At 38.3% G+C, this 27,915-nt stretch overlaps 1 pseudogene; it reads right to left on the reverse strand.

The window, feature by feature from the left end:
• Positions 1-3,618: 3,618 nt before the first annotated feature.
• On the reverse strand, positions 3,619-27,702 carry LOC142202934 (aminopeptidase N-like; annotated as a pseudogene).
• Positions 27,703-27,915: the final 213 nt, after the last annotated feature.

Raw genomic sequence — 27,915 nt, forward strand, 5'->3', positions numbered from 1 at the left:
CAGGTACGAAGATGGGGACGGCATGGGGCAGACCTGGGGTCACTGATCAGACCCCGGGCTGCCCCCTACGAACACCGGCACCCCCGAAACCAGTGTGGGGGTTGCCGATCGGCACCACATTATATTGAAACCCCGGAGATGCCGGTGGCCATGTTGACCGCCGGCATCTCAGGGGTTAACACCCGCGAACGGACCCGGTTCCGACCGCGGGTGTTATGGGGCATTGTCAGCCGTAACATACGGCTGACACCCGCAGCACAAGGTGCGCACACGCTTTTTTTTACACGTGGTAAATTCGGCACCATAAACAGCGCCATTTTGCCCTGTATGAAAGAGCCCTTAGGGATTTCTTTTCAGGTGGTGACACACTGTGTATCCAGATGCAGCTATAGCCAAATCTAGTCCCCGGGCACCAGTACTGTCATTTTGGTGTAAATGTGACACCCATTAATTCCTGTTACTGGCACCGCAAGGAATTAAATGTAACTGAAATTAATCCGAATTTCACTTACAGAAAAGTGAAGGTACTGGCATCCAGGGACTAGATGCAGCTTCTAGGTACATAGTTTGTCGCCCCCTACAGGTGTTACCTCACTCTGCTACCAGTCGCATACATTATCACTAATCGCTGGTTACACATTTTCTTACATTGCTTGTAATGGAAGAGTACACGTGTATCCAGGCAACTAGGAGTAAACACATATGGCTGGAAGCACAGTATGATAGCACCTCTATGTTACGGTTTCTGCAATATGACTTTAGTATCGGGGTCGTCAGCCTTACAATTATTGTGCAGCACTCCGAGTAACTCATCTTTGATTTTTTAATTTAAATCAGCACGCTGAACAAAAAATGTTGCCTACCCCTGGTCTAAAGCAACAAATGTACGGTATGAAGTTAGACTAGACAGGCTAATAATGTGACAGATTCATCATTCAGCATCAGATTTGCATTTTAAGACTTATTCGTCTAACTTTGCACCTTGTAGCTTTTTTATAGCCTTAGAAAATTTGCCCCATTTGGTTTGTAATTTTATTACAGAATTGCAATAGTAACCAAAGTGGGGAATAAAGAAGTTGAGGTATCCACATCACTTTTTTTACATGTAGATTTGTCTATCCACTAAAGTAATTTCTGCTATAAATGTCATTACATTACTAATTAATAGGATAAGATTGAGCTTCTTATAGTTATATTTCTAAGTTAAATTAATTTATTTGTGTTCAGAGGAAGAGGATCTACTGGTCTGAGTATCAATGTGTACGATTTTTCAGATAGCTCATGTAACTAATGTTACAGCTGGTAAAGCACACATCATGAACGAGGGAGTGGTGTATAGAATACAAAGAACAAATGGTAGTGGGGAAGTTATATACATGAAAAATATCACTATCTCATTGTAACTTCCCCACTACCATTTGTTCTTTGTATTCTACACACCACTCCATCTCTCATACAAACATCTATCTATATATTATATTCATTCAATTCACATTCACATTACTATCTTTTCTACCAAAGTCATATACTGCTCCCACCTCCATTCATTAATTTATTTCTGCCATCACTCTAAACTTTGAAGTAGTTCCGAAAGCTTGCAATATGTCATCATTTTCTGTTAGCCATTAAAAAAGGTATCAACTACTGAGAGCTCTCAATCTTTACTATCTTGAAGTGTTATAACAGCAGTAACCAGGAGCATATACCACTCCACAGTCATTTCTCTAATATTGAGCAGAGCCAGTGTCCACATAACAAATGCAAACATGTACACTGTCTCTCTGTTTCAACAACTGATCGCCTCTGTGGTGCATATCCCAACACTTAGGGGCAATCCTTCTTGTATAACAGCCTATCTGCCATTAGAGTTTCATATTTCCCTCTCCATTTATTTAAACTATGCATAGCCAAGAAGAGCATCAGGCATGTGTATTGGCTCCCTGGTTTAACACCTTATTGCTTTTGGGTGCGGGGATGTGCACTACAGGGGTATTTCATCCCATTTCCCATTATTACCAGTTACTTAAAATGTTCTTACATTTCACTACCAAGTCATCTCCCTATTTCTTTAATTACACTCCTTCTTGCCCCTGTATTTGGACTGCAATATGTGTTCCTTTTTTATTATTTGTTATTTATTCAATTCCTGACCCTATGACCCCCTAGGGGGCATGGCTACCCCTAAGGGGATATGGCTACCACCATTTTTGAAAGTTTTTTTTTCTGTATATGTGTCATGTTACTGTTATGTTATGTTTCTGGTATACACACTTGAAAAAATGTTTTACCTGAAATGCGTTGTCTGTTACACTTATTCGGAATACAGTTTTATTCAGGTTGGACCAGTACTGCATCGCCTCATTTTTTTGCAGCGTTCTGGATTATCCTGATGTGTACCTGGTACTTCGTTCCTGAGGTCACCAGTCGCTTTGAGAGGTCCATTGGAAAACCCATCCCAACTTACACGCCTAAAGAGTGGTTTTGGACTTGCCACAACCTTAAAAAATGGACAGCTTATTGCTATCCATCCATTATATGTATTCTTAAACATACTGTATTACACTATTAGCACTCCGCACTGTCTGTTTTTCTGCTTTCTCAGTACTGAAGATAAATATAGCGCCCAAGAATAACTGCAGCCTCTAGACTAGGCTCTGTATGTAAATACATACCCCTTAAACAAATACACCAGACCCCGAACAGACCCCCTAGAAAAATATATATAATTTGTATATGCTCTAGAATAAATACAGGATGTACCCTAGAATAAACATATACCACAGGTTAGACCCTAAAATAAACAGACCACCCCAAGAAGACACTTAGCCAAACTTCAAAATAAACATAGACCCACATAAATATTACTTTTTGTTTTTGTTGCTATTATTTGCATCACAGATGTGATGAAAATGTGATGTATAAACTTGTACTACAATAGGTAGCTTGTGACTGCTGAAATTCCAGTCCTGTATAAAGTATCATTTAGGTACTTGTATACTAAACGGCAAAGATAGCGGTGATTATTTCCTCTCGAGTAATTTCATATTTTTGCGTCCAATTTTTCTGCATACAGTCTTAGGATTTATTCACATCTCACCCATTTAGCAAATCTATTTAATGGATGCAAAACAGATGGGCATCATAGAGATCAATGTAAAAAAAGATCAGTTTCTACCCATTTTTTTCACGGATACCAAAGTATGTTATATTACTAATACTTTTGTGTTCTTTTTATTTGTTTCTTTTTTCTTTATGTACTTTTTTATATTGATCTCTATGTAAACAAATGTTTTTACATCCGCTTCCATCTGTTTTTTTAAATAGTTACCCATCTGTAAAAGAGCATAGTATGTTTTTTGTGTTCAGTGAATGCTATTGTTTTTGTGACCAAATCAAATAATTTGACATTCAATATAAGTCTATGTTCACATCTGCATTGCAGTCTTTGTTGGGTATGATAGTATACTAAAGAAGAGCAATTCCATATATTTCTTAAATCAGCTTTTATTTTTACATTCAGAAAACCACACACCAGAACAGCGGGGTTCTCATAGTATTAATGTTCATGAAAAAAATCTATTATTTACATGACGATTAGATGATATAAATATAGGTTGGTTATGTTTGCTTATAAGAAAATATACATCTCCTTAGGCACTTACAGTACCTAAAATTACGCTTTGGTAAATGTGACTTCTAGGTTCTTAGGGTTCAGGGAGCAAACATGATCATCATAACAAAAGATGCAAGCAAGGAAGGAAACTGAACTATAAGGAAGGCTCCTGGTCCCTCTTCTAGGTAATGGATGTAAAAAGAATCCCATTAAACCCACCACAATCCTTTTTCTATAGTGTATGGGTTCTATTGGACATCCTGATTCCCTGCCAAGATAAGTGTTTTGCTCTCTTGCATGGACCTATTACACAGGCCGATGTAATGTAAGTGGGGACACTCACTGCTGCAAATGTTTCTCCCTCAATAAATTATTGTCAGCACTTCCTGTATTACACAGAGCGATGCGGTGCGATAATCGCCATCTTTTATCTTGCATAAAAGATTCAATCAGATGACAAGTGAGCATTTGTTATCGGGAATGTTCCTAACACTGTTTGTTCCTGATAACTGTCCTGAATATTGGCCAGTGTAATAGGGCCTTTAAGAGCAGACTAACCATCGCTTGCATTTTAAGACCCTGAGCAATAGGTGGAAGTTCTCTATTGTCTCTGGTAGACTTTATCAAATACTAGTAGAAAGACCCGGCTTTGCATGGGTATATTTCGTTTTTTGTATGTGTAGTGGCCCCATACAAATAGGTTAGTTACTATGGACACCTTGCCTTTAAGAGCAGACTAGCCATGGCCTGCATTTTTAGACCCTGAGCAGTAGATGGAAGTTCTCCATTGTGGTACATTTTATCAAATATGGGTTTCTCAATTCATAAAGGAAATTCATAGAAACCTGATGAAAAGTAATCTAGAAGGGATTGTCTCTATCACTTTGTTTTGTTTCTCTGTAGTCTTATAGAGTATGTTGAGCCATGAGTAGGTCCTGTAGGAGTCACATGCGGTTTGTAAGCTTTCTCTTCACAAGTGGATGGTGGTGATTTTCATGATTTCAAGGTTTTATTGCATTCTCAAACCATTCCTTAACAGCTGCTTTATTCTGATTTACCCAGATGATATTAGCTTGTGTTTTCTCTATAGCTTGTTCCAAAGCACGAGATGCAGTGCCAAAGCCAACGTTGTTATCAGTGTTGATCTGTTTAAACTGTCTAAGCTGGAAAAAAAATACAGAGAAGTTAACACCTCATCTGAGAATAATCTTAGTGAATTGACAAAATAGTAAAAGTCCATCTATTTAGACTTTTTACACTTGGAAACCATGTTTGATGCAGAAAAATACCCTTGAATAGCAGTTTATAACCAGGATAGACCATTTGAACCAAGATGGACCATGTGGTCTTTTTTTCCTTCCATTTCTATGTTTCTTATTAGTCATAGTGTGCAAAAAAATCCTTCTTTACTTATGGTAGAAATCAGAAAGATCAATATAAAGTATTATATTTACTATTGCTCCTCTCTCATAAATTTGTATTCAGACCACCCTTATAGAGTCATACATTTAATATCAAGATTCAGGAAAAAAATCCTGTAAGGACAAAGCTTGGAAACCATTGTCCCCTATACTATACACAATATTATTCAGTGAGAGGCAGAGAACAGCACTCAATACAGGAACAAGGGAACGAGTGAATAAAATGCAGGATTTTACAGAAATGATCCAAAATTTGTTAATTATGTATATTAAAAAATATACTAATGACACAAATACTGCCAGAAATCAAAAGTTGTTTAAAGGTTTAGTTACACTTTAAGTAGCTGTTAAAGTGAAGTGGGTAATTGTGGTGCCCTATGTGAGAGCAGGAAATGATACAGGGAGAGAAGATGAGTTTTGTGGTATACACATTTAGATGGAACATGATTTCTGAGTAAAAAGCAAAGTAAATACTGACAGGACTCCTAGGAGAGATGGTAAGAGTCCTGCTTGCCTTGTTCACACACAGTGTTTATACAGAGAAGGATGTCAATCACGGATACAGGGAGAACTATCAATCATTGTGTGAGGCCTGTGAAACCGGACTCTCACTGTCTTTCCTAGGAGTCCTGTCAATATTTATTTACTTTTCCTCATAAATTCTTCTCCAAATCATATAAACCTATATATCACAGAGCTCAGTTCTTCTTCCTCTCTTATATCCTACTTTCATATAGGGCAGCAGATATGGCCTGACAGATTCGCTCGAAGAACAATTGGAAAGGAAATTATATTTATTTTCCATGTAATCTGAGTCAATGAACTACTAAAATATTGTTACTTACTTGCTGAAGCTCAAACTCTGAGGAGAATCTTCTAGTTACTCCATTAATGAGATTACCGAAGGACATTCCAGCTCCAATACTAGTGAAAAAAAACAGAAGAAATAAGTGAAAGAATGAACACTAAAATAACAGATGTGGTAAAAGAAATAAAAATAAGAAAAATATATCATTTCATTTTGATTTGCAGACAAATTTAACTATGATTACTTTAGTCACATGTAGATATTCACATGGATTGAACGTAGGCTAAACATATTACATAATATTGAATGTTCCGAATATGGTTCTAAGAAAAGGTAGTAATTTCTATTATGTGTATTTTCTGTTACTTACTCATTAAGAAGTGTTTCCCAGTTGGCTCTCATAAAGTCCCAGGCAAGGGCCTGACCTATCACATTATTAGCAACATTGGTAATTGTGGAAAGACTGTCTTGTTTGCGGATTTTGGTGGGATCCAAGGAAAATTCCAGGAGTCTGTGGATTGAAAATATGAATTTATGAGTGCAAATAATTTCTTTCTATGTAGATTCATATGTTGTATGTTAGCGACTTTTCTCATATTTTTCTTTCCTTGACTACCAAGATTCATAAGTTTGTTATTTTTCTGTCAATGTAGCTATGTGAGGGCTTATTCTTTGCATGATATTACATATATTTTTTATTAACATTTTAAACTTTTTTCTTTACTTCTAAATATACTTCCTTTTTTTCTTACTTTAAATAAATGACAGGTGTCACGGACACAGCTAGTGTCCGCTCCTAATGTCCTTGCCAGATTTTGAGCGGACACTAGGAGCGGACACTACCTGTCGGACACCGACGGTAGTGTGAAAGCTCCCTTAGATTCCTAGATCCCTTTTTAATTCTGGAAAATGGTTACCATCTTTTTATACTACTCTATGTACACTGTATTTTGGTAGTCTTAGACCTTCACCTTGCTCTAAGCTGGCCTCTCTTCTGATGGGAGGTAAGTAGAATACCAAAGAATACTGTTGCACAGTGTGCATAGATGAGAAGATGGTGACCATTTTGCAGAAGTTAGTTTAGGGTAATAGGAACCACATCAGAAAGATGAAAAAGGATGGTAATTATGCACAATGGTTAAGTGTTCAGGGATCCTCTCAGTGGGTGAAGGAGCACACACCAGGCTCTCTTCAGACCTCTTTAAAGATGCTGTGAGTGGGCTCTCCTGGGAGGACAGGGTTTTAAGAAGTAAAATAAAGCTATAAAGTTACATGTTGTGTTACACTAAATGGCCAATTACAAGTAGCAAAAGAAGTAGAAGAAATGGCTATTTGTAGTATAGTCAAGAAGTACAGTGCTTAGAAAAAAACGCTGAAGAAACCTAAGACAACTCATGCTGGCCCTTCATAAACATTTGGCTTCATTCAAACACTCCTTTAGAAGAATGTCAGTTTTTAGGAAACAGATAAAATTACTCATTTACCTATTCAGGATCCAGGGTTCCCTGCTACATGCCAGACCTGCCCGGAGTTTATCAGCCTCTTGTGCGTTAGTGGTGCTCTTGAACTGGTCCCATAAAAAGTTCCATTCTTCTTCTCCCCCATTAGCTATGGCATTGCAATAGATGGCGGACCTCAGGTTTGGATGAATGCTGTTCGCGTAGACATGGAAAATAACATCAGTGAGCAATATTATATTACAACATTATCAATAAAAACAATATGTTAGAACTGATGGCTTTTTTATGTATAAAAATTAGATTGGCCCCCACTATCTGTATAGATACAGTCCTATGAAAAAGTTTGGGCACCCCTATTAATCTTAATCATTTTTTGTTCTAAATATTTTGGTGTTTGCAACAGCCATTTCAGTTTGATATATCTAATAACTGATGGACACAGTAATATTTCAGGATTGAAATGAGGTTTATTGTACTAACAGAAAATGTGCAATATGCATTAAACCAAAATTTGACCGGTGCAAAAGTATGGGCACCCTTATCATTTTATTGATTTGAATTCCCCTAACTACTTTTTACTGACTTACTGAAGCACAAAATTGGTTTTGTAACCTCAGTGAGCTTTGAACTTCATAGCCAGATGTATCCAATCATAAGAAAAGGTATTTAAGGTGGCCAATTGCAAGTTGATCTCCTATTTGAATCTCCTCTGAAGAGTGGCATCATGGGCTACTCAAAACAACTCTCAAATGATCTGAAAACAAAGATTGTTCAACATAGTTGTTCAGGGGAAGGATACAAAAAGTTGTCTCAGAGATTTAACCTGTCAGTTTCCACTGTGAGGAACATAGTAAGGAAATGGAAGACCACAGGGACAGTTCTTGTTAAGCCCAGAAGTGGCAGGCCAAGAAAAATATCAGAAAGGCAGAGAAGAAGAATGGTGAGAACAGTCAAGGACAATCCACAGACCACCTCCAAAGAGCTGCAGCATCATCTTGCTGCAGATGGTGTCACTGTGCATCGGTCAACTATACAGCGCACTTTGCACAAGGAGAAGAGTATGGGAGAGTGATGAGAAAGAAGCCGTTTCTGCACGTACGCCACAAATAGAGTTGCCTGAGGTATGAAAAAGCACATTTGGACAAGGCAGCTTCATTTTGGAAACAAAAATTGAGTTGTTTGGTTATAAAAAAAAAGGCGTTATGCATGGCGTCCAAAAAGAAACAGCATTCCAAGAAAAACACATGCTACCCACTGTAAAATTTGGTGGAGGTTCCATCATGCTTTGGGGCTGTGTGGCCAATGCCGGCATCGGGAATCTTGTTAAAGTTGAGAGTCGCATGGATTCCACTCAGTATCAGCAGATTCTTGAGAATAATGTTCAAGAATCAGTGACGAAGTTGAAGTTACGCCGGGGATGGATATTTCAGCAAGACAATGATCCAAAACACTGCTCCAAATCAACTCAGGCATTCATGCAGAGGAACAATTACAATGTTCTGGAATGGCCATCCCAGTCCCCAGACCTGAATATCATTGAACATCTGTGGGATGATTTGAAGCGGGCTGTCCATGCTCGGCGACCATCTAACTTAACTGAACTTGAATTGTTTGTCCAAAATACCTTTATCCAGGATCCAGGAACTGATTAAAAGCTACAGGAAGCGACTAGAGGCTGTTATCTTTGCAAAAGGAGGATCTACTAAATATTAATGTCACTTTTCTGTTGAGGTGCCCATACTTTTGCACCGGTCAAATTTTGGTTTAATGCATATTGCACATTTTCTGTTAGTACAATAAACCTCATTTCAATCCTGAAATATTACTGTGTCCATCAGTTATTAGATATATCAAACTGAAATGGCTGTTATAAACACCAAAATATTTAGAACTAAAAATGATTAAGATTAATAGGGGTGCCCAAACTTTTTCATAGGACTGTATATACCACATATAAATATATACCTATCTGACACATTAAAATAATGTAAGCAGTGGCAAATGCTGTATCATCACTAAAATGCATGGAATACTAATATACTGGAAGTGTACTGTGTGGAACATGGAATTTCTCATTGTATGTTATAATAATTTGTTGACAATAAAACAATTGCTATTAAGTCCATACATACCCATTGATACTTGTATTCCTCCACTCTCTAAAGAGCTTTAAGGCCAAGTCTGTACATTCTGAGATTCCATAGCTACAAGCTGTGTTGATTGCATTGACTTCATTGTATCTGTAGGTTGAAAACACAGTAAAGAGTGACACTTGTATATGTATAGCAGCGCAACACCAAATATCAAGTGTCAAACTGGATCTATCAGCAACTGAAAAATATGTACCCAATACTGTAGGTAGTGTTGTCAGACTGTAAGTGCTGAATGAATACACCACTCAAATACATAGTTTATGAGTTGAATTACATTTTATGACTCCCTATAACATTCAATACAGACTCCATACACATGTTACCCATGGTCAGATTTAAACCCAGTCTTTGAACCTACTGCAAAGCAATAGCACTAACTACTGAGCCACCATGCTGTCTATGTGTCATTTCCACAAGAAGAGCGGTTACTGCATATCTAAAGCCCATGTGATAGAACTGTGACAAGAGCGGTCTGCAACCATCATCTTACCACAACTACTAGCAGGCTTCATCTCCTGGTTTCCTTTGTTTCTCACTATGGACCATGCACCTCCAATGCTGCTATTTCCATGCCCTTCCGGCTGTAAATGCTGCTATGGACCTGCTGGTAGGGAGGCTGTGACCTCCTTCTCTGGTACTTAATGAGTTAATATGCATGCACACTTATTATTCTTCCCCAGCCCATTCTTGTTTTGCCTGAGGGGTTAAATATCATTTTTATTTTCCAATCTCTTCATTGAGCAAAGATTTTGTGTGCTAGACTTCCGTAATGTGTGCTTTTTATCTGAACTGTTTTGATCCTATTCTTGGCTTCCTTTTCACCATGCTTCTTTCTGTTGTTCCTGTCTGATGCTTGTTTCTCACCCTTGGATTGTACCTGACTGCTGATTCCTTGCCGCCTGCCCTGACCATCTGCCTAGAACTGATATTTCTCTTGGTTGACTGCTTTGCAGGGGCCTCTTTTGACCCACTGGGCTACCAACAACTGGACCACCTCATGAGATTGTGACTTGGCAGGCTTCCCATAGCAAATTCATGCCCAGATCCTTGTACAGGGGTTAAAAGGCCCCAAATCAAACTGGTTTAGCAGCACAGTAGGCCCACAACCCAATAATCGAGATAATATTATAACGCGTGATGACACAAAGATACAAGGCAAAAATTCTATCATCGACATCATTTCTTTAACAATTTTAGTAAGCATTCCCATTTTTAGACTTTGAATAATGTTTTACTAGTAATAGAAATATTTTATGCTAATTTTAGGAAGCAATTGTTATAACTATGTATAGACTGTTAGGCAGGTGTTATAGAGATTGTACGTACTGTTCTGTTAAGCCTTCAGGTCTGACAGTCCAGCCATTTGTTAGCCCTTTAAAATAATTATATAGCGGGGCCGTCTGCTGTCTCATATAAGTCTGTAGGAGAAAATGTACAGGATTCAGCATGGTCTTCATCAATATCTGTTTTCATTGCATGGTGTAATAAAGTAGCTTTAAGTAGCCTTCTCATAGCCCATTTAAATAGCCTCTTTAAACTATATGACATTCCAGAATGGATATGGAAGAGTTAAAAAAAGGTAAGAAAATACAATGACTAATTTCAAATTATATACTAGATTTTTAGGGTTAAGAGGCTGATCTTTACTATACAGTTCCCTCATCTTTTTGACTATATTCCCAGATTATACTATTGGGTTTTCTGAAAAGTCATGCATTACTCAATAGGGAGTTATCTTCTAAAAGGTGGTGCTAGAGCAAGTCCCTCTTTTCCACAAAGGAGGTCTTATTTGCATATTCCTTACTGAGTTGATGTAGGGATTTATCCTGTTTTCAACATTATTAGATATGTAGTTATACTTGTTGTTTTACCTTCATCGGTCCATATACATCTGATCGATCAAACATCTGTGTAAAGTAACTGAGACCGCTGAGAGCCGCCTGCCAGGGCATGTATTCCACATCATTGGCCAGAAATTTGGTAGTTTCCAATGCTCTTGTAGTGCTTACTATCTGGGCTCTGAAAAACAAAATCAAAATCCCTCCTTATATGTTCTAGCTGTATATTAGACGAAGAGCACACAAAAATGTTACATGTAACCTAAATACTTTGGGTCTTTTCTTCCATCTGAAGTTTTTCATGAATGTACATTTCTATCTTTATGTTGGCGGGATAGGTAGGCTGGGATGTGTATTCTAACAAATCTGCTGTAACCCCACCCTCTCTCTATCTTATCCATGTCTTCCATATTTAATATTTACTGCAGGACAGGGAGGAAACATAGGCAGATGATTCCCTATGTACTATTACATGCAGCCATGTAATGAATGAATGGACTGGTTTTACCAGAATGAGAGATACTAGCAGTTCTCTGCTCTGGCTTAAAGAGCGAAGTCCCGGGAAGAGGAATCTGCCTTAATGATGTCTATATACCATAATACAGCAAATTTATGAAATGTTTTGTGTAGTATATGAGTTCAATAAACTGAGGGGCTCATTGTAAAAACCATTGACAATACTACATATGGTATACACTCACCTGGCTAAATTAAATGCATCATCAATAATTTGAGCTCGGTTGATAACTGGAATTACCTGTAAAAAATGAGGGGAAAAAAAGCAAGACTCCATTTTTTTTGTCTAATAATAACAAGCAGTAAATGATAAATGACCAGTCTTTCTCTGACTCTACTGTAAGTATAAATAATACTATGTTCTCAGTGGTAATAATACTGCGCTGACCATAGTTCTGAATCTCAACCACACTATACTAATTCTAGTCTCAAGAGCTGATGACGAAGGGCAAAAATGATATATTAGATGCTATCATCATCAGTTCCTCTAATATAAATCCTGACTACAATTCTGGTTTACTATTTACTCATTATACAGCACGTACTTTCCTTCTGTAGTCACACTGTAGTATCTTGTGTATCACCCCCATCCCATATACTGATAATACTCACAGTAAGGTTAGTCTCCAGCTGGTTAAACAATCTGTTCCAGTTTCCGTCATCATAGTTAACCCTGTAGTATCCAGTCACATCAATGTTTGCAAGTAACCAGTTGTCTCCAGTTATTCGAAACTCATTATTTGTGTCTGAAATGGAACATACCTGTGAATTATCATTTATGAGACATACTAAGTCATGCCCAAGATTTGCACAAGAATGCACACGTAACTTTCACTACAATTTTGTGCCATACTTTGGGTCACATTGTGGCATCTTATGCAGCATCCCTTTAGGGAAAGTCACACCCCTTTCCAGCAAAGCCATGTCCCCACTTTTTTATTACAATTTTCATAAATCAAGGCCAGGGTGATCAACAGGACAGATTTTAAAGGGATTCTATCATTAAAAAAACTTAGTTTGAAAACTAAAACCACGTAGGAATAGCCCTTAGAAAGGCTATTATATCTTACTTATATTTTGCGGGTCCGCACCGTCGTTTTTGAAATTTTCTTCTTTATGCTAATTGTGCTCAGAAGGCACAGGGTCGTTCCCCATGTGCTCAGAGCACAGAGTTGTGATCCATTCCAGCGCTGCCTCTATCTGCTGATTCTTCTTCATTTCTCTTCTTACCCAAGACCACCACAAAATGGCGATGGAACATGGGCAGTCAGCTGTTCCGTCGGCCATTGTGCTACTCCTGAAATGCTACTCCTATGTGCTATTAGTTTAAAAACATTTTTTTTTAATGATAGAATCCCTTTAAGCCTCTACATGTAAACAATAAAGATTCATTTCCAAATCAAAATTCCCAGCAATGCTAAATCTGTCAGACATTTGCATAAACCTTGACCCTTCTGATATCTAGTTTAGATGGTTGCTGTGAGGAGTTCAGACATTTTATGTAAGAAAGTCTTTCCCAAAACTTGCAGTTACTGAATATACGGTACAGCCCTTTTATGTACCCTTACTATGGCCACATACATGAGCCCTAAACTTTTGTCACCTATATACTTATAGTCTGTATAGGATCTCTGGATAGTTTTTACAGCCTGTGAATCTCAGCAGCTTTATTAACAATAATCCTACGAGCCCATAATACTGTATGAGCAGTCGTATTAGTCCTACTAGCACATAACATTTTGAGAAGAGTTATAATACTCCTACTAACCCTGAAACTGGGAGAAGAGATATAACAGTCCAATTAGCTCATAAGAATGCCAGTAGGTAGACAGCTTGCTTCCAGAAAATAACTATGGGATTATTGGGGAACTATATACAGTAAATATATCATTCAATGCAATTTTCTAAATAAGCCAGGAATTATTCTAAAGTCAAATACAACATTGCCAACTATATAGCTTATAAAGAAAAAAAGTTGCATCATAGCATTATACACTTCTAGTTCTTACCTCTTTCTTTAGTTAGCCAGACATTTGTTAAATCAGATGTTTTGGTGATGTAAGAAATAGGAACATACCATGTATAGCTGAAACAGATTTAAGATTGAGTTAGATGTAAAAAAAAAAAGTGCCAAAAATAGAGTAATTTTCAGCAAAATTATCAGTCCTATCTAAATTCAGACAGTGTAAACTGCATCAGTCTAAAAGTACATCGGATTTATCATAGTGGCTGATGCTGTAAGTCTGGTTTCATACTAATGATTACCTTTGCAAACTGTAAATAGAAATAACTGTGGTATACCCAATTTTTTATTCATGTTAGTTCTGTTTTTCTATTTTTATTTACTTCTGTGTGTCACCTATCTTTTCAGCCATGGAAAATGAATGGCACAGAGATGGCATCCGTGTTTAATCCTTTTATTTTTGGGCTCCTATAGACCTGCATGGGCAAGTCTAGAAAGCAAAACAGATGAAAGTAATACACGAAGAGACATTTTAGCTCAGGGGCCGTTGGCTAATAAACTAGGTGTATGTACTGTCCTTATGATGTCTGTTTTTTTATATGGTCATAAAAGTAGTTAGTGTGAAAGACCTTTCTGGAGGAAGATATTAAGTGGCCATTTTGAAATAAGATTGTAATTTATTATTTTTTTAATCAAAAAATGATTCTGCCTTATTTTTAGCATTATTCTGGCTGGGTATATGCAAATACTGCAGTATTGGTACAACCAGTACATCCTCTCCCAACTTCCCATACATCAGCCACATACACCCACCATGTGGCCACTGCATCCAACAACTCCAGGACAACCGGATAAAGCAGTTCAGCTAGTCACAAATAAATTCTCAGATAAGAATAATTTTCCTTATAAAACTCATCTTACTTATATGGAGATTCAGCAGTGACTGTGGAATTGGGGTCTAGAAGAAAATGTTTCTGTGTTATAGATCCATCAGCTGTATTTATTGTCACCACTGGGAAACCCATCTGCAAGACCCATGTGTTCATGATCTCTTCAATTTTGGCTGGAAGGGTAACTGCATTTGTTTCATTGTCATAGACCTAAAATAAAAATCAGAAGGTGACTGATCCAAAAAGGAAACATTTCTGTTCCATGTGTGTGACATTCATGTTGTTTTGGCTTAGGTGTGTTTCAGTGTATTTTATATGATACACAAGCAATAGAAAAACATTTGCACCTGTTTAGTGAATTCAATTTTCTCATTACATTACCACTTGTGACATAGTTAAAGATTAACTAAAAGACAAGCTAAAGATCTCTCAGACTCTAGGAAAGGCAGGCAAGTCATGTAGAAGCCACCAACTTGCTGCAGATGTATTACCAACTTACCAGTTTACCAACTGTATAACAATGCCAGTACTGTTCATAAAAGAGAATTAGTTCTTATTGTTGGGAAAAGTAAAACTGCACGTGTAGCCAACTATTGGGATGCTGCAACCCTGAAAGTCAAAGACTAAGAAACTTGCTTGTGTGAATAAGCCGTCACACTCAAAACCATTCAGATATTTGAATAAAAGTGGACCCTCTTTATGAGATACAGCTGAAAATCCCTTCCTGTTGTATGCACAAATAGACAATATAAGAAATGGATCATTTATCTAAACTTACTTCTTGTAAGGAATCCCACAGATTAGTATACACTGTATTTTCATAGGCAAATTTGTTGAGGTAGGCCTAGGAAAAGAAGCAGAAAATTGGGTTAAGACCGACATCTGAATAATAAGATGTCTTGACTTGGGGAGGAGTAATAAGCCTCTCTCCAAATAAGTACCCTGTCTCTTAGCAACTAAGTTCCCACCCCAACCCAATAAAGACACAGACCACCGATTGGATTTAATTGGCCTGTATAAGGCCGATTTATTAAACATATTACACAGTACTTAACAAGCACTGCCTTAAGATGGGCGGTGCATATGCAAAACCCCATAAATAACCATAGTAACAGTAATAAGGTAACCCTTTATAAAGTGCTTGAACTTACTCCCCCCTCCCCCCGGGAAAGGCTACACCCCAATCTGCCCAGGCGCAATAAACCCCGACCTCGAGCAGGGCTGGCAACCATTTAAACTTCCCAAGCCCAAATAGGGGACATCTCAGGCTTCAAACAACCCCAATAGGGACCACATACCAACGATGAGGTCCTACAAACTGCCTCTAACCCCCACTAACCCCCGGCAACACAACAATCCCTAAAGGGAGGGAGAGTGGGCGGGACATGCTGCTCCTTCAAACGCTCTGACGCCGAGCTGTGATGTACACTACCCTAAATAACCTCTGAGTCCGCCCTGCATTTTCGCGCCAAAAATTCGGCCAATGGTAGCCTCTGTGTCATCTAATCCTTCCCCCAGTCATGGCGTCCCTACTCCCAAGGGCCTAGGGCCTTATCTAATGCACTATACATTTAGTTAATATGACAGTACATAAAGTCATACTTGAGAAGATATACAAAACTAGAATAGGTACAGTATGGGCCCTTATATTTCTGTGGGTGCTCCATTATGGATCTGAACCATACAGAGCTACAATGTGAAAGTGTCCATGAGTCCTTAGCATTTTACAAACATTTTGTTTAGCTTTAGTTTTCATGCACTTTTACACATTAGTATTACATTACCTTCATTTTAAAGGGTTTTTGATGCAAAACCCTTAAGAAGCCTCTGAATTTACTAGTATGGTAGTTATAGCCTTCATTGCATGCATATAGCAGATAACAGCCATGACAGGTGTATAACTTATCCATGGTAGACAAATAAAGAAGCAGCATACATGGAGGCCCATAGCAATGTTATCTGATCAGCGGCTGGTACTTACACGTAGTCCCTTTACAAAGAGGTCTTCAGTGAGAAATGTGGACAACATCCGGATAACTGATGCACCCTGAAATAAACGCAAATGCAATATAAAACTGATAACAATAGAGAAAAGTCATTTTCTTTTTATGTGTTTTATGACGGGTGTCATCTAATGTGTGTCTTTTTTGTAGATGACATACTGACATGTTTTTTAACAGACAGTAAAAACCACTATGGTCGTGTACAGGAGGCCTAATTCCAGTCAGATATGTTAGAAATAAAGGATGGAACACCTCCCGATGTATGTAGCAAATGAGGGCAAAATCAGTGTACCAATATTCCCTTACTAAAGATGGTGCCTATAATATGGGTGCGCATGCGTGAAAAGGTAAGTATGTATAAGGGAATTTCCTAATTCAAGATGTCGATGTGTGGCATATGTAGGCGTGCTACGACTGCCATCTGTTTTTGTACAATAAAGAAAATTCACACCTGCGCATTATGACTACATTATTGGCACATCGGATGTTCCAAGGATGGAGTAAGGAGGAACGTCATAAGGTAAGTACTTGATAACATACTGTATATAATAGAAACATAATTGCATTCGTAAGGAATGTTAAAGCAGGTACAACAAATGATATATGGGGAAAATTAATAGAAAAAAGATAGATCAGACTTTAAATTCATGCCAGAAGGGAACCTGGTTCCTAACTTAAATTTCAGTAAGCTTCCCTTTTTAACAATGTATATTGCCAATCTCCCCCTCTAGGGGGTTTGGTAACTTTTTCCAGGCCCAAAAATTTAAAAGTTGTATCCCCTCCGTGAATGGTTTGAAAGTGCTTTGATGCACCCCTAGTATGTATGCAATTGCTATTTGCGCAACTGTACAGATGCTCAGATATACGGGTTTTCAGCATTGTTGTTGTGCATCCGATGTACTGCACATTACATTGTGTACAAACAATCATATATATTACATATTCTGAACGACAATTCATGTATGATTTTATGTTATGTATGTATTCGCATGTTTTATCTGCAAATGTGCATGTTTTTATTACGTATTTACACAGTTGGCATCCTATGTATCCACATGGAAAAAAGCCCTTAATGTTAAGCCATGTTTCTGTTGGTTTATGTATGTTTGACGAAAAGAAACTGGGAGATACCCAGTTACCTAATGTTTTGCCACGTCTCGATATAAATTGGCATCCTTCTTCCAGGATGTTAGAGAGAATATGGTCCTGATGTAAAATCGATAGGTTACTTTTGATGATGTTTGTAATGGCCTTATAATCCGAACTGTAGTTGGTAGAAAAATAGATTTTTTTGTTCTTTTCGTTAATGTTGGTATTTAGTGGTGCTTTTTTCTTGTCAGATAAATTCATGAGCAATTGTGATCTATTCTTTTTATTGACTATTGTTTTGGCTCTATTGATACTCCATTTAGGGGTATCCCTGTGATAATAGTCTATTGCATGTTGTTTGAGCACATTCATCAAAATCCGGATTTTCAGAACAAATTCTTTTAATATGTGTCAATTCACCCACCAGTATTGATTTTATTGTGTGGGATGGGTGTGAACTGCTCGCATGCAATACCGTCTTCCCTGATTGTTTTTTCTGGAAAAGTTTAGCAATTACTTTTTTGTTTTTTGTATCCCCTATTAAAGTTACATCCAAAAAATTGGTTATTGTGGCATTAAATTCAGAAGTAAAGGATAAGTTGCAGGAGTTGTTATTAATATAATCGGTGAAGGCTATAGATGATGTCTCTTCCCCCAACCATACTATAATGATATTATCGATGTATCTTCCATAGTAAGATACATCGAACACAAAAGGATTGTTGGACGAGAATATGTAAAATTCTTCCCATCAGCTCATTACCAAATTTGCTAGTAATGGGGAAAATCTGGCCCCCATTGGCACCCCACACTGCTGTAAATAGTAGACACCATCAAACATAAAGTAATTATGATGTATGAGATATTGAACTATTGTGATGATGTACTCATCACTAAAGTCTTCGGAATATTTGGAATGATTGTAGAGGTGATAAGACAGTGCCTCAATGGCTATGTGATGAGGGATTGATGAATATAAAGACTTTACGTCACATGTTAGCCATTAGAGATGAGCGAGTACTGTTCGGATCAGCCGATCCGAACAGCACGTACCATAGAAATAAATGGATGCACCTGGTACTTCCGCTTTGACGCCAGCCGCTTAACCCCCCCGCGTGCCGGCTACGTCCAATCATTTCTATGCGAGCGTGCTGTTCAGATCGGCTGATCCGAACAGTACTCGCTCATCTCTATTAGCCATTTGTGTTCAGAAGTCCAAGTGAAGTAATTGAATATGCACAAAAGGTCTTTTGTGTCCTTAATGAAACCTGGAGTTCTGACCACTAAGGGTTGTAAAAGGATGTTGATCCAGGAGCTCACCGTTCACTCAATGAGCCTGTCCCTGAGATAATCGTCCAGAGGGTTGGAGGGAGCTTGTCCTTGTGCACTTTCGGTAGACCGTGAAATGGGTTTTATACATATAAAAATTCCATCTCTCTTTTCACGCATGCGCACCCATATTATAGTAAGGGAATAATGGTACACTGATTATGCCCTCATTTGCTACATACATCCATTATTTCTAACATATCAATATTGGTATTTGATACTGTACATGTCATCTGTGTTTTTAATAATTGAGACAACCACTCATGTCATATGAATTTATTTAAACAAATAAGTTTTGTATTTTGTCATGCACTTCTGCCGTCTTTTCTGACACACAGTTGTTATCCATCATTATCTAATTATGATTTCCGTCTGTGCGTAGACGGGAGTGTCCTCTTTTCATTTTGTTTTTAGTTTGCTATATATACACATCGTTTTAATGACTGACTAGCCAAGACTAACTAAGAAACGCGTAGGTTCATTTGGGACTACACATGTCATCTGCATGGACTTTTTTTATAAAGATGTACTTCACTTCCAATAAAAGTTAAGTTTTAAACTTGAACTCTGAGTGACACGTTGCTGGGAATCCTGCTGCTTTTGGTGTACATATGTGTGCTTAAGTATATTAAACAAGTATATGCATACACGTGCTTAACAAAGTTAAAACAATTTACCTTACTGTAAGTGATGGAATCGAAAAGTGCACTTATTTCTGATGGAGAATTCACATCTTCTTCCCTTGAAGTGAGTGGATGAGAAGAGGCTAAAGCATCAACAGCCATCACTCGGTGGATATCAGAAAGCACTATCAGGTCTTTCTGTAATTGTAAGAATAAAATTTTATTAGTACAACATGTCATTTTTGTCACAATTCAATATCTTCCAAAATCAGCAAACCAATTCCTTTCATTTGTGGTTGTGTTGGGGATTGCAACAGTCAGTGAAGACCAACATACTAGTTATTATGGATCTCACATATATGTATATATGAAGTATCATCATAAACAAAGACATGATCATTAGTTTTTGGTCTCCTGTATTATGTTATGCAGAAATGTAACACATTCTCCTGTACCATAGCCTATATAATACTAGTGGGGGGGTTCAGGTTACATATGCAAAACCTAAGTTACCAGTGGCATAGCCAGTGGTGTAGATAGATGAAAGGGAACCCACCACAAAGAAATTGTCCTAGCCCATTATTGTGCCAGGTTTTCCCACCCAGGACAAAAGGACCTGATGTTTGTTTTCCCTTCTATACCATTTCCAAGACCCTTGTATCAATTCCCCACTCCTGTGTGAGATAACACTGCAGTTACTGGAGAGGTGAGTCTGCACTTGTCTTTGCCATCTTATAGGAAAGGAGATGAAACAAACCAGGTTTGAGTACTTTAACTCCATGAGCCACATACAAGTTGCATGGTCTGCCTCTACGGCATATTCACTCTAGTGCACGTAGCACTGTCAAAAGGAATCCTCCAACATGTAGGGCAATAGCCTATTTAGCCATGTGATTCATTGATCTTAGTTGATGTAGGCTAGTCCACTGGAGACCTCACTGCTGGAACCCTCACTGATCTCTGCAATGGGCCCCACTGCTACTAATGTCACAAATGAAATAAGAAGTTATAATGGAATGGTGGTTGCCCTTACGTGCAGCGACTCCTTTAAAAGTTTATGGGACTGATGGGAATAACATATAGCTCAGCTATCTCTGCCATTCACATAGACTCTTTAAGGAGTAATGTGCATACCTGACCACTGCCAAATGATGATAAATGTTGACTGTGGGACAGTCTCTTTTATTGTCCAGCCTTCATGGCTGTCTCTCATCCAGATTTGTTATGCTATTGCAAGAAAATCGTAACTTACTATATTCCAGGTGGGCTCTGCATAGTCGGCTCCTAAATATTCCACATAAGAGGCAAAACCTTCATTCAGCCACAGATCATTCCACCATCGAATTGTTACAAGATTGCCAAACCACTATAAAGTAAGAGAAGTGATCATTGTTATTGTGGTGTATAACAGATAATCTTGCTGTAAACTTAATTTAAAGTGTAAGTTTTGATGTATATGAGAAAAATTCTCTTCACTTTGCTTAAAGGGGTTTTCCAGGGCTAAGGTATTTATGGCCTATCCTTAGGATAGACCCGTAATGGAAAACCGATGGCACGCACTCTCTTTGCTGGCACGCCCGCCGTTGCCTGATCACTCACTAACAGGAATCCTTTACAGGATTCCCCGGCTGCGGCCTATACTTTTTGCAGAGAGTAGCCTCTGCCCCGACGCAGGTGCGCTGATGTAAGTCATCAGCGACTGCAGTCAGAAGAAGAAGGAGGATGCCCGGCAGCTCTTCATGGGACTTCAGGTAAGTATAATACTGTGCATGTATGTATGTATGTATGTATGTTTGTAATACTGTGTGGGGAGGGGCGACTACTGTGGATCATATAGTACTGTGTGTATGTGGGAGAGAGGTGTGGGGGGGGCATACTTTGGAGCAGCCCATGGCTCACTTACCGATTTCAACTCCTGCTCACAGCCTCTGCAGAAGGGGAAGCGCCAGCAGCTGTGAGCAGGAGCCGTTACCTGCTGGAGATACTCCAGCAAGTAACGGCCTATTAAAAAAAAAAGAAAAAAAGAAAAAATCTGCAGCGGTAGCGTCTGCCGCCAGGCCCCCTAATGTTCCGGGCCAAGTGGCAACTGCTACTGCCGCTACCCCAGTAGTAATGCCCCTGAGTATATGAAAGGGGGTTTGATACCTTCAGAGAATTTCTAATCACTAATAGTCATATAAACAAGGATGACATATAAGAAATATTAATAAGATACCCAACCTGATGTGCAAGCTCATGGGCTATTACTGTGAGCACCCTCTCCTTGTTACTAATGGAAGATTCCAGAGTATCATAAAGAAGTGCATTCTCTCTGTATGTTACAAGTCCCCAATTCTCCATGGCTCCCGCACTGAAGTCTGGAAGGGCTACCTGGTCTAGGGGAGAGACCTCATTGTTAAAATACAAGTTTTATCACACAACTGTCCGCACACACCACTTTAGAGGTGAAATTGATGCACTGTGTATACTTACACAGATGTAGCATAATTAACCCTAACTTCTGCAGTAAGTTGCTGAAGTGTGATATGTTATCCCAGAAATCAACAAAAAACAATGCAGGCTAAGTCCTCACTTAGCACTCTGGGGTAAAACCTGAGCGGCAAGGCATCACGGTTATTCCCACAGTGCTTTTCACAGAAAGTTTGCAGAGGCTTCCTCTACTGGCTTTCTGCTTCCATTATGTCTATAGGGAAACTGGCAGCGTTTCCATAGGTATAATTGACATGGTGCGATTTCTAAAATCGCGCCGGTTTTGGAAATCACAGTATCTCCTCTGCTCGTATTTTATCATAAAGTGGCAATGTAAAATGCTGCAGTAAACCGCAGTGTTTACACCACGTGGCGACCCGGCTGAAAAATCATTTAATTTTCATTGGTTATTGTTTTCTTTTGCGATAAGATATCCTGTTACAGCAGTTTAACCAATTGCAAATTCAGGCTAATTCTGCTACATCTCCATGTCACAGAAATATGTAACATAGCAACAACACAAAATCCCTGCAATACCCTGGTCAGCAAAATATATTTCTTATTCCATCTACTTTTGTTTCATATTACAAGTAATACTAAGAGATATACCAGCCTACTTGTTGAATACAGATTTAAGCCAGGGCCAAACACAGTATGATCATAGAAAATTACCTGCTACATAATCTCCAGCAGATAACCTGCAGTATGATCACAGCAAGCTGTCCTGCTAACCTGCTGTGGTTTACAATAGCAGCACAGTAAAAGAGTTTTAAACATATCCCATTCATATGCCACTAAAAAACCTTTGGTATAAGTTATTATTGCGGGTATTACCACATGTTAAATGTCTGCTATTTTTAACATAAATGTCAATGATTAATGGACAGTAACGGATGGTCGTCATTTATTTCAGTTAAAAAAAACCGGATGCATTAAAATCAGTTAGGCTAGTTCATACCCGTGCCCAGATTCTGTTTGGGGATTTTTTCCCTGAAGCCACTTGAAAAATGTGCAGAAAAAAGTCCTGCAAGCATCACTGCATTTTTCAGACAGAAAGCGCGTCGACCCCATTATAGCCTATGAGGTTCGTGGGTTACCGAGAGTAACCACTTTTTAAGTGGTTTGGATTTCCGTTTTTTGGATCCTCAAGCGGACCATAAGAATGGAAATTGGACATAGGTGTGAACTTAGTGTATATGACAAGGGCTAAAATGGTAGCTCAGTGGTTAGCACTGCAGCCTTGCAGTGCTGGGGTCCTGGGTTCAAATCCCCCCAGAAACAACATCTGCAAGGAGTTTGTATGGTCTCCATGTGTTTTTGTGGATTTCCTCCCATTCTACAAAAAAAGACATACTGATAAGAAAAAAAGAAAAATGTACATTGTAATCCCTATATGGGGCTCACAATCTACATTTAAAAAAAAAAAAAAACTTAGGGCTTGTTCACACGGAGTAAACGCGGCACGCAATGTGCCGCGTGTACAGGACGTTTGCGCCGCGATTTTGACGGTGCATGTCTGCGGTCACGTTAGCGCCGCATTAACGCGCGTTTACGCGGCGCTAACGCAACCGCGCGTTTATGCGGCGCTAACGCAACCGCAAACATGCACCATCAAAAACGCGGCACAAACGTCCTGTACACGCGGCACATTGTGTGCCGCAATTACTCCGTGTGAACAAGCCCTTAGCGTAAATGACTGTTAATGTCCTTTATGATAGGTGTATTGTATTTTGAAGGGGTTTTTTTTACATACACTATCAGTACGACATCCAGTGGTAGCATAAACACCCTCTTATGGATTTCTTGGTGGTCCTTCACTAGAATGATTGGGATCATGTAAATTAAACTTTTTGATTGCTATAAGCGCTGTTTTATAATTTTATATATATTTGTATAACAAGCCACCATTGTACATAAATGCAATATATACACATACCTGATTTTTCCAGAGGATAAGGCACATTATAATAACGCTCAAAAAATTCCAATATTGGCCTTGTGACATTCAGTGCATACTCTCCTTGATTCTCATCTACAATTGCTCTTTTACGGCCCCAGATTTTAACCTGTATATTGATGTAAAAGAGGAAAATTACTAAATATTTCCTAGCATATGCATCAGTGCCTATATGTATTACTTTAGAAGTCATTGAATCAGCTTTCCAGTATTCAGGGGTTAATATACAGCACTGATTTTACTGCCAGTCAATAAAAAATTGTCATTATTTGCCTGGGACACTAAGGCTGAAGATCGCCACCCCAGTCAATTACAGCGCTCGCTCAGACTGGCTCTGCTCAAGTTGAATGTGGAGCGAGGCAAAGGTCCTGAGTTTACTTTGTGGGACAACCACTTTAAACACGGACACCCTGATTTACCATATTGAAGCACACAGAGGGGTTTTTTTTTTCTGTAAGAATACAACAGAAAATAAAATTGTGGCATACTCCATTGTATTCTGTGGGAGAAGCTTCTATGGGAGGCTATATTTATACACACAGTCTGTCTTCACACTTAAAGAGACTGACATGGTCCATGTACTGTCATGTAGGGCACCTTCTGTACATAGGGCCTGGTTGTGTCCTGTCTAGGAATCAGCTGTACTTCTACAATACAATGCTCTCCGGTAATCAGAATCAAGTAGAAGTCAGAATATCGGCATGAAAGGAGAGGGAAACATTATATACATTATGTAAAATATTAATACACATAGTTAACATTATCAGGGAATTTATCAAGAACAGTGCATCAGTCTGCTGACAAAAAAATGGAAATTTTGGCAATAGTACTGTAAAGCAAACATTAAAGGTTTAGTGGGAGCGGTGTGGTTCATTTCTGGCATCAGTTTTATATATATAAATAAATATATATATATATATATATATATATATATATATATATATATTGTAAATTGATGTAAATAGAGTTTTTATTAAAAGGAACATATGCTTACCTTATTGTCTCCAACAGAGTGAAACTGAGAAACTATAAAGGCCACCAGATATGTTGACATCTTTGGAGTCTGTTCGAACGTAGAAACAATCCATTGTTCACCCCCCCATTGTTCAGTGGTCTCACCTGAAGCAAGATCATTTGAGTCAACACAATCTAGCTCAACAAACATTTTATTATAGTAGTTACATTTTTCATTTTTGGTGGTTTATTTGGTGTCTAGAGGTTTATAACTATAGACATAGATGTGACATGGCCACATTTATCAAGACTATCAAATACAAAAACTTATCAACCTACCAACCAATTACAACGTCACTTACATTCAGCCAAAGCAATTTGCAAAACTCAAGCTGAGCTCAGATTGGTTTCTGTGGTCAACAAAAGAGAGGTCTTTTACATGTGTTACATGTGTATGCCCATTTTTTCTTCATTGTGGGTGAGCATATATTGGTAACTGTAGTCCATGAGTTCATCGCGAGCAACAAATTTTACAGACTATATTTAATGAAACTTAATTCTCTGTAATTCTTTAACATTCAGGATTGTTACGTAAATGAAATTATGGTGACACAATAAGGACCCATGATAAAGCATTGTTTTAGCATCAATATTTCCCTGAAATCTCATTGTAAAGTTCTGCGGCACCCTCAAACAATTCCTCAGCTAGATTGCCGAGATTCAGACCCCCAATGGATCTAATATTGGTATATTATTCTAAAGATTGGCCAAAACCCCCTTTAGGTTCAAGCTGCACACTTTTTTTGTTCCAGATTTTGTTGCAGTTTTTTGAGCCAAAGCCAAGACTGGCTACAAATGCATTGGGAAATATATAGGAAGCTCTTCTACTACTTCCTTATGCTCAATCCACTCCTGGCATTGGCTCAAAGGACAGCAGCAAAATCTGCAATAAAAAAATGCTTCATTTCCACAATGCGGGACTTCATTCTAATTTTACGTATACAGAACTTTTAGACTTATATACATTAACCCTTCATTAATTGAATGCGTATATTGGGGAATTTTTATATAATTTTCTACATATTTTACACAACAGGAATCACTTACTTATACGATTCATGTTTGATAGTGCCACATAATCCGGCTTATGTCTGAGGGTGATGCTGAAATTAGCCTTCAATGCCGGCTCATCAAAGCAGGGGAAAGCCTTCCGAGCATCGGGGGCCTGCATCTGTGTAGTGGCTATGATCCTGTCATTGAACAGACATGGTAATGAGAAATAGAGTAACCAGTCATAATAGCTGCAATATATATATATAGTGACCTAAATGATAAAAATATATATACACACACACACACACACACACACACATATATATATGACCTAAATGATAAAAGTATATACATATATATTTTTTAATCTGCACGATGATCATCTTAGAAAAACACAATACCAGAATTGCTTTTTGTACTTCATCCTGTCTCCCACAAACAGAATAAAAATTGATCAACAAGTCAAATGTACCCCAATATTGTATAGATGAAAATGTCAACTAATTTCGAAAAAAACAATCTCCATCAGTACAAGTGTAATTAGAGTATGGTAACATGTTTTTATTGTGCAAAAATACCAAAACATGAAGAAAAACTATATAAATTTCATATCATCATAATTCTACTGTCCTATATCATTTATACCATATGGTGAATGTCGTTATAAAAAAAAAAAAAAAAAAAAAAAAAAAAAAGAAGCCAACCCTCCAAATTGCAGAATTGCTATGGAGCCGCACTGTAATGGAACAGTCTTTAAAATGTCTAGAAGTCTAACTCTACATACCCAACTTGCAGACATTATGGGAAGTTGAAAGAACAGCACTCCACAAAATAAGTGTAACATAGATTTATACAACCAATAGAGTATAGTGCCTGTTATACTGATACTTACTTGGTCTCGCCATCTTCTACATATTCACTGCGGTAAAATCCTGCCAGATCATCCGCCAGTTCCCCTACAAATGTGGTATTAAGTATATACTTTCTCCCAGCCTGCAGTTCTACATTGAGAGGTAGTACTAAATAATTGGTCTTCTCCACTAGAAAGTATTTGTTTGCGCTGATCTCATTGCCATTTTCATCGGTGAGCACTGGATCCACTGTATAATTGAGTTTGTTACTGTGGATAATGACATGTCGTGTTGGTGTTTTACATGTGAAATAGGCTTTGCTGACCCCATGAAAGACGTAAAGTCCTTCTGCATTTTTTGTTAAAATAGGTCTGAGGTCAACCTCATAGTGTTCTGGTACTAAATGTCCTGGAAGCCGATATTTATCCCATACTTCATTGGATGCAGGAGTTGTGGTCGTAGGTTTTACTGTTGATCTGGTTCCACTAGAGGTGGTTGTGGTTGTTGATGTGGTGGTCGGAGTGCTGGTTGTAGTGGTGGTGGTGGTCGGACGACTGGTTGTAGTTGTTGTGGATCCTCCATTTTCTACCTTATTGTTGTTCTTCTCATTCGCATAAACAACTGCCAGAGCTATTACTGTGGCCACTGCAGCAATAGCAAAGAAGATGCAGACAAAGGCCACAAGCTTGGTCACGTAGAAGCCTTTTCCCATGGTGCCAGGAGGTGATGCAGGAAGGCAGAATGAAGATGCTGTCCTTTTGCCTTTTTATATCCCCTCACAAGCCTGAGGTAGGAGTTTACAAAGTTGATCTATCAAACTTTAACTAGTCGGAGCAAAGGTTGCAAGCTGGTCAAGTCACTTGTATATCTAAATCTTCTTCACCTGACCTCAACATTGATAAATCAGTCTGGTAATATATAGCAG

The sequence above is a fragment of the Leptodactylus fuscus genome, chromosome 5 (assembly GCF_031893055.1).
Source record: "Leptodactylus fuscus isolate aLepFus1 chromosome 5, aLepFus1.hap2, whole genome shotgun sequence".
NCBI classification, from domain to species: domain Eukaryota; kingdom Metazoa; phylum Chordata; class Amphibia; order Anura; family Leptodactylidae; genus Leptodactylus; species Leptodactylus fuscus.